We start from the raw sequence: 7339 nt of genomic DNA on the forward strand, positions 1-7339 counted from the left end.
GAGTGATAATGCATTCTAATGAATGGAGAAGCAGTGAGTACCCAGCAGGACGAAAACTTAGATCTGGTTCGTTAATAAGACTTGACAATCTCCCTATGGACTTTCAAGATTTGTTTGTTGTGTGTGAATGTACATGACCTGCTGATTATAGTAATTATTCGTATAATTTTGCCAGTTTATGCTCTTCACTGTTTTGCTTGTAATGGGTTATTAAGTTTTGGTGTGTGTGTTGGGGGGTACAAAATGCATCACCTACTTTTAAACCTTAGACGTATATCCAAAGGAAACTGCTTTTATTATCTTACATAGACTATTCCAGTGTATTTAAAAAAGATAAAACAAAAGTTTTAGATACAAAAAACTCAGAGAAAAGTATTTTTATTAGACCTCACTCTTTTGTGAAAATCATGTTTTAGTTATTATTAAGTGAGAACTACCTGTGTTGGTTTTCCTTACTAAACGATATAATCCTTTTAAAAGTATGCAAGTATTACCAAGTAAAAAGTGTTTTTTTCACTCATCAAACTGCCTTTAATTCATACTTTCTCGCAGATACCCCTAATCCATTATCTCCTACTATCCTCATTCCTACATCACGTGTCACACAGCCACTACATACACTTTGTGCATTTTCCACATATGAAATTTCAGTCTTTCGTGGTACATGCGTGATATATGCAACTCAGAAGGGTTTCTTGCGTTGGTCATCTGTCGATGTGCACAGATGTCTGTAGAGGTTTTCGGTTGACGGGTCTTTTTGGAGCTGTTCAAAATCTCTGGTTGGTTAAGAATCACAGATTAATTATGCATATTTTACGTAGTGTATCTACAATTATGATGTAAATCTCTCGAACTTGTGCGTGATTTTTGCAAGATTTTTCACAAATTTGTGGCTTCCCACAACCGTTTCACGTATGTCTAAAGGACTTTTCATGTATGTACCACAGATGTATAACTCTTATATCGCATATATAATTGACGCACAAATCACTAATTAAATCATGAATTAAATACATTTAAACAGCGCAATAATCACGGATGGTTGTTTTCTATGTGTTCTTTGCATGGTTTATTTGTACTTCTTGCGTAGTTTTGATTTGGTTAATTCGGGATACATCACTTTTTCCATGTATAGTCACGTATGATCAATTTTCATCAGTGCAACATGCAAAAAACGTACGTAGTGGCTGTGTGACATGCCTTTACTCTCTTCTCGTGTTTATTCATTCATTCTTCCAACCAGAGCATTTTCCCCATTTACTCATTAGTCATCTACACTCCTTTATATCTTCATCCTTTCCTTTCTTTTTTTCTACCTGCTTTCCTGTTTTTTTATTCTTCTTCCCTTTATCTAAATCTTTTTTCCTTTCCTTGTCCTTCCCTGTCATCAAACAAAATCTCATCAACCCTCACACTATCAGAGAACCAGGCTTTTTTGTACACAGCTAGCTGTAATACAGCATGAACATAAAGTTAAATGGTTTTAGTTCGCATTTTTTAAACTTAGTTTTTAAAAATGAAATGTAATGATGAAAACTTGCCGGGCACTTCTTACTACAGCAACAGAAGCACAATGTTAGTTTTCACTTGTTGTGAGCTTAGTTTTGTAATGGAAATTGGTAGAAAAAAATATTTTACCAATCCTATCCTGTCTTCATAAGCAACTTCTCAAAAAGACAGATTAGAATTAAAATGTACTTTGCCAACACATAAAGTCTTTAACTGAAAAGCTTAATCTTACCTCAAACAGCTCATATTTTTATGTTCTCCAACCGGAGCACTTTGTTTTCAGTATTCAGGATTACTGGTTGTCCCTGGGATTTGCAAACCTTAAATAGATGGCAGATCCTTCAGCCATCAGGCTTCTCTTTTGTGGAACCAATGGCCAAATCCAGTTTGGGAAGACGACATCATCTTTGTCTAAACTATACTGAAAACGTTTCTTTTTGATAGAGCATGTTGTGAAGGCTGGCATTGGTGACCCTGATCTTGTTTGCTCTGTCAAAGGCTTTGACAGTTTTCTATGTCTGCTTTTTTCTTACTGTCTCTGAACTCACTGATGAGATTGCCGATCACATCAGCCGTTTAGAATGAAGAATGACCCCTCCATTGGTATAGTTTTCATTCAAAATTTAACGTGAGGTTTCAAGAAGTTCCTAGCTATAAAAAACAGTTTTGATGATCAATTAATGGAGTAAATTGGGGGAAGAGCTAAGTAAGGCATAGACTACTAAGGGTTAATACTTTTTCTTTTTTAAAAGTTTGGCCACACTTTTTCTAACTTCCACTGGGTCTTCAGTTACTAAAATATTTCTTTTGGCCTTTTAACAGATGTTCCAGTATTTCACATTCTTGTGTGCTTTCTGTTCTGCCGCATGGTGCAATGACTAACTTACCATCTCTGCCTTACAACCAAAGTTCAATGATTTTCGCTTGGCCCTTTTCATTCCATCTTCTCATTTTTGCAGTTTCCAGCAAATCTCTTTTGTCTTTTAGAAAATATTGGTTGATCTTATTCTCATATGTCCCCTGGTCTTTTCTTGTTGCAGTGACTAACATTTCCTCTGTGTCATCACAGACACTTCAGAGATCTTGTTTTTATCTGTCGGCTCCCTGTTTTCTAGTTGCTATATCTATTGATCTACTTTATTCATCCAAACCCCTGTCCTCTTAGACCTCAACCAGTCACAGCAGCAGATCACCGGTGCTCACTGAGTCTGGTTCTACTAAAAATGTTCTTCCTATTCTTACGTTTGGAGGGAGTTGTTCCTCTCCACTGTCTCCCAGTGCTTGCCAAATACAGATATTACACCAGAAACCGTTTGATGCCATTGTTAAAAATTTAAGACAATCTGACTTTTTTGGAATGATCTGAACTGTGTTGGATTAAAGTGATCTGGAATATTTGGAATGAATGAGTTGATGAGTTTTTGTTTCTTAAGACAACTTCAGTACTTTATTGGGTGGATTTAGCAAGAAAAGTCTCTAAAAATATAGCCCACCATTGCAACCATTTCTGTTTTTAACTCTATTTCCCATTCTATCCTATTTCTCCAGACAAGCTACCACATTAACCTTTTTCTGCAGCCATTGATGCTCCCTATTAAGTACTGAATAGGTTCTCGTTCTGTCGTGGCTCATAATCTCTCCTGATGGATCTCATTTCCCCTTATTTCCATCAGGTCCCACTGGTGTCCTGATGTTGACCTTTGGTTTCATATCCTGCCTCATAAATTAAAGCTATTTACTCTGCCAACAAACATTCACATAAATTAACTTCTTAGTGATATATATGTCTGCAGGGATTTTACCCCAAAATAAAGAAAGCAAAGTTAAAGAAATGAGGTCTGCGATCAAAAATAATTATGAGAAACGGCTTATCCAATCCTCTAACCTGCTTCTCCGGCTAGCACTGAGGTCAAAGAGCCATGCTGACCTGAACAGAATTCAGGTTTGATATTCTGGCTGTCATCCATCACCCTCCTTGGTCTTCTTTTTTTTTTCGCAGAACGTGTAGAGCTCAAATATAAATAGGGCTTGAGAACAGGCTTTACAATGTTCAAGAGGTGTAAGGGCAAAGCACTCTGTGCAGCTTGTCAAATTACCCTCCTAATGACCAGCTTGTCAGGCTGCCTCCGCTCTGTGGAGAAAGAAAGGACAATTGGGAGGGAAAGGAGGGGCAACAATTCTTTCTTGTTCCAGCCAAATTATTCAGTCACCTCTTTATTCGGTCCCACTATTTCTTTTCTTTTCTTTTAAGCCCTGCATCTCAAGTACATCCTGCTCATATTCAAATGGCGGTAATGACTTGGTGGTATGAGAGTAAGGCACAGAGAGAGAGGGCAGCTGTATTGTGGGCCTGTCAATGGTTCGTCTGCACTCTTTTAGAGCTGCTTTGTTAATGGGCTTTCCCATTAAGTCTAGTTAACCCTCATTCACCTGAGTCATCAGTAACAGTTCAAACACCAGATTAATTAATTTGCTGTAATTGCAAGAAGACTTCTTCAGAAATTGTCATAATTTTTCATGTCTTGATGCAGACTCGCTGTGAGACATGAGGTGTGGATTTTGTTTGACTCATAATGTTTTCTCAAAGATTTATTAGTGTTGAATTTAAATGAAACAAAATCAATCAAGTATGATACATATTTTTAGATAGAAGAGAACGGAGAGAGAAAAGTAAAGCATGTAGTAAAGGACTGCAGGCTGAACCCAGGTTTACTGCAGTGAGACTTAAATGACAGGCATTTCCACTTTTCATACAATGGTTTTGCACAAATGGGACATTTTCCGTTAAACAAACACTTTTACCTTAATCTGCACACGGATTTTATTATTCCAATTAAAGGGTAATGCAAGGTTAAGTACCCCACTGTCAAGACTGGTATTTGAACCCCCAGCAAACAATAGCTAAACTCACTGAGCTAAAACTAAAGCACCTCTTTACTGTCATTGACTTATGCAGGTCATCAAACTGCCACTTTATGCTGATTGATACCATCGCTGACTTGTAGACTTTTTAGCAAATATAACCTTTTAAAATATCTTTATTGTTTATATTTTCTTTAAGGTTTTTATTCGTTTTTTTTTAAACAAATATTGTCTTTAACATTTTCCTGCTTGGCGTTGATTTTAATTCATTAAAATTTATGTCTCATTATGTTTTTAATTAATCTTTTTTTGTGTTTTGATTTTATAGCATTTTAGTGGGCTGTGTACAACACTTTATTATAAATGATTACATGAATAAACATAAATAAGGATGACCCATCCATCCATCATCTGAAAGTGTTGAAGCCCTTTGGTGGTCATGGGGCCGCTGAAGACACCCAGCTACTGTTGGGTAAAGGTGGGGCACACCCTAAACAGGTCGTCAGTCAGTTGCAGGGCAAAATAAAGCGGATTAACTGATAAAAATAGGCCAATTTTGGGGAAGGGGTTCATAATTCCTTGCATTACAGACTGACCCCCTTCCCATTTCTCACATTAGTGTTTCTGTCCTGTCAGTCCTCCCGCTCAACTTTGAGCCCACTTATGGCCACATCTAACACAGACAACAAAACTGAAGACCATTCAACAATAATCCAGTTAGACTCTAAAACTACATGCATGGATACTAACAGAAGAAAATGAAAAGTTGGTAGCTCCATTGAGGTGACATGAATAACCCAGTAAAGTGGGTGAAAAGGCTCAGAGCATCATGTGACACCAACACTGATAACATAGCTGAAAAGATGTTCTTTAGTAATTTACAAAAAGACAAGCGGGCAACCCCAGCATAGTCCAAAAATTGTATCACCGTTGCGCACACATTGGCTTTCCCTATTGACTTTTTTGTTTGTGCACTCAGTCTGCTGCAAACAGTTTCTGCAATCCATGTAATCAGTAGTTGAGCTGCTTGATAGTTTAAAAAAAGTTTTAAAAAAAAGAGGTTCCGAATAAGGACAGGGACAGATGGTTGATATTTTGCTTTAAAGAAATAATATTTGACCAAATTGGAGGTTTATTTCCTTCTAACGCCTGTTTGATTTCAAGTTTTTTTTATGGTGGAAAAGTGTTTTGTCTGCATATTACTAACAAGCATGTAAAAATTTTTTTTTTTTTTTTTTTTACATAATTAAAATCTGCATTCAAGAACTGAGAATAGAAATGTTTCAGGATAAAAGCTGCAGGACACATCATTTAGAGCTGGGCATCCCTGAAAGTCCAACTTCAGGACTGTTCCTGGCTGAGCTGACCAGAGTAGAGTCCATCTCTGAATGTGACTTTCCATGTTACCAATGCACAGAAAAGACAAAGACAGCAAGGGCAGAGCACACCCATGAAACACAGAGCACAGCGATAATTTTTCTAATATTCCTCTCCTCCAAACCTCTTCAGTCATTACAAATATCAGTGAAAAAAATACATGAGCCATCCTAATGCCTCTCCTGCAGGAGCAGCTGTAATTTTCTTTGCCCTATTACATTCAATAATGAAAAATCCACTTAGACAGCTCAACTTCTCTTTTAGGCCTCCATCAAAATGAGCAAATGGTTTTTCGGCAGGGCAAAAATACAACTCTTTATATTCGTGTGCATGTGTGTGAAAGTGCCCACATACCTGGTTTAGTCTAAGGAGGTGAATCATAAAATTATTGGAATATTATTAGAGAACTTCACCAAGGAAAATTAAGTACTTTCTTTTCCTCATCTAAAAAATATGTATAGACAAGTGAATTATCAAATTTTTGTGGGTATATGAAAAGATTTTAGTCTGAAACAAAACCTTTTCGTTAAGAATTCATACTGAGTCAACGGTCTCTACCTAAATAAACAAAATAATAGAGTAGAATAATTGAGTTTTTTTATTTTAAAAATGCATTAAATTGTTCTTGATTTTACTCAATTGTTTATTTAAAAATGTAACAAAAATATACAGTTTTTTTTTTATAAAGGGGCTAAACTTTTTGTCATCAAGGTAATTTTACATATAATCCGTTAAAAGAATTCCTACAAAGTATAAAAAAAAGTAGCAAATGATAGGAAACAGATTTGTCACTTTCCAAACTAAACACAATTTGAATATTTATGTCTTATAACTGAAAGTTCTGTAAGCATTGCAATCTGTTTGTAGATAAATATGCAGTTAAAAAAAGATTGCAAATAAATATAGTCATTTTATTTTGTTGAAATGATGGACCCTCGCAGTTTTTTTTATTATATGGCTATTTTTGCTTTTTTCTAATAATTACAAAGGAAGATTTTAAAGCAGCATCACTCTGACACAGAATGTCTTTCCCTTTCATTGACTCCATTACCCAGTATTTATTCCACTAGTATCTCCCTATGGGTCACCTCTTTTCCACTTCGTTCCTGCCCCCTCCTCTGCATGCGGCTCAATTAAGATGTAACAGGATATCAACATGCAGAGCAGGATCCAGATTTAGATTTTCAGGCTGATTAACTCCTAAAGACCTAGCTACAGCCTGAATAGATTCACTCTATAACACAATGCAGACAAATACAAGAGCATACACACACAGTTGTAAATAAAGCATTTCTTGTTACAGGTTGATTTGCATAACTTAAGATATAGCTGTAAGAGAAACGTCCACCTCATTACTCCGGATGATGGAAAGACATAGCAATTTGTGCAGAATCCAGTGCTGAGATTTTCCATCAGAAAGAGGAGTTGAACCATCATTTTAAAGTTGTTAGGTGGATATTTTTTGTTACCATTATGTTGTTTTAGGTTATTCATATAAATTTTATGGATATAATACTCGTCTGATGAGGGAGAATTGAGTTTTATTAGCAATCCTGGGTCTTTCTTTATTAAAAAAAAGCATAAAAGAAAA

Source organism: Oryzias latipes, chromosome 9 (assembly GCF_053564925.1).
Source record: "Oryzias latipes strain Hd-rR chromosome 9, Olatipes_Hd-rR_3.1".
Classification (NCBI taxonomy): Eukaryota; Metazoa; Chordata; class Actinopteri; order Beloniformes; family Adrianichthyidae; genus Oryzias; species Oryzias latipes.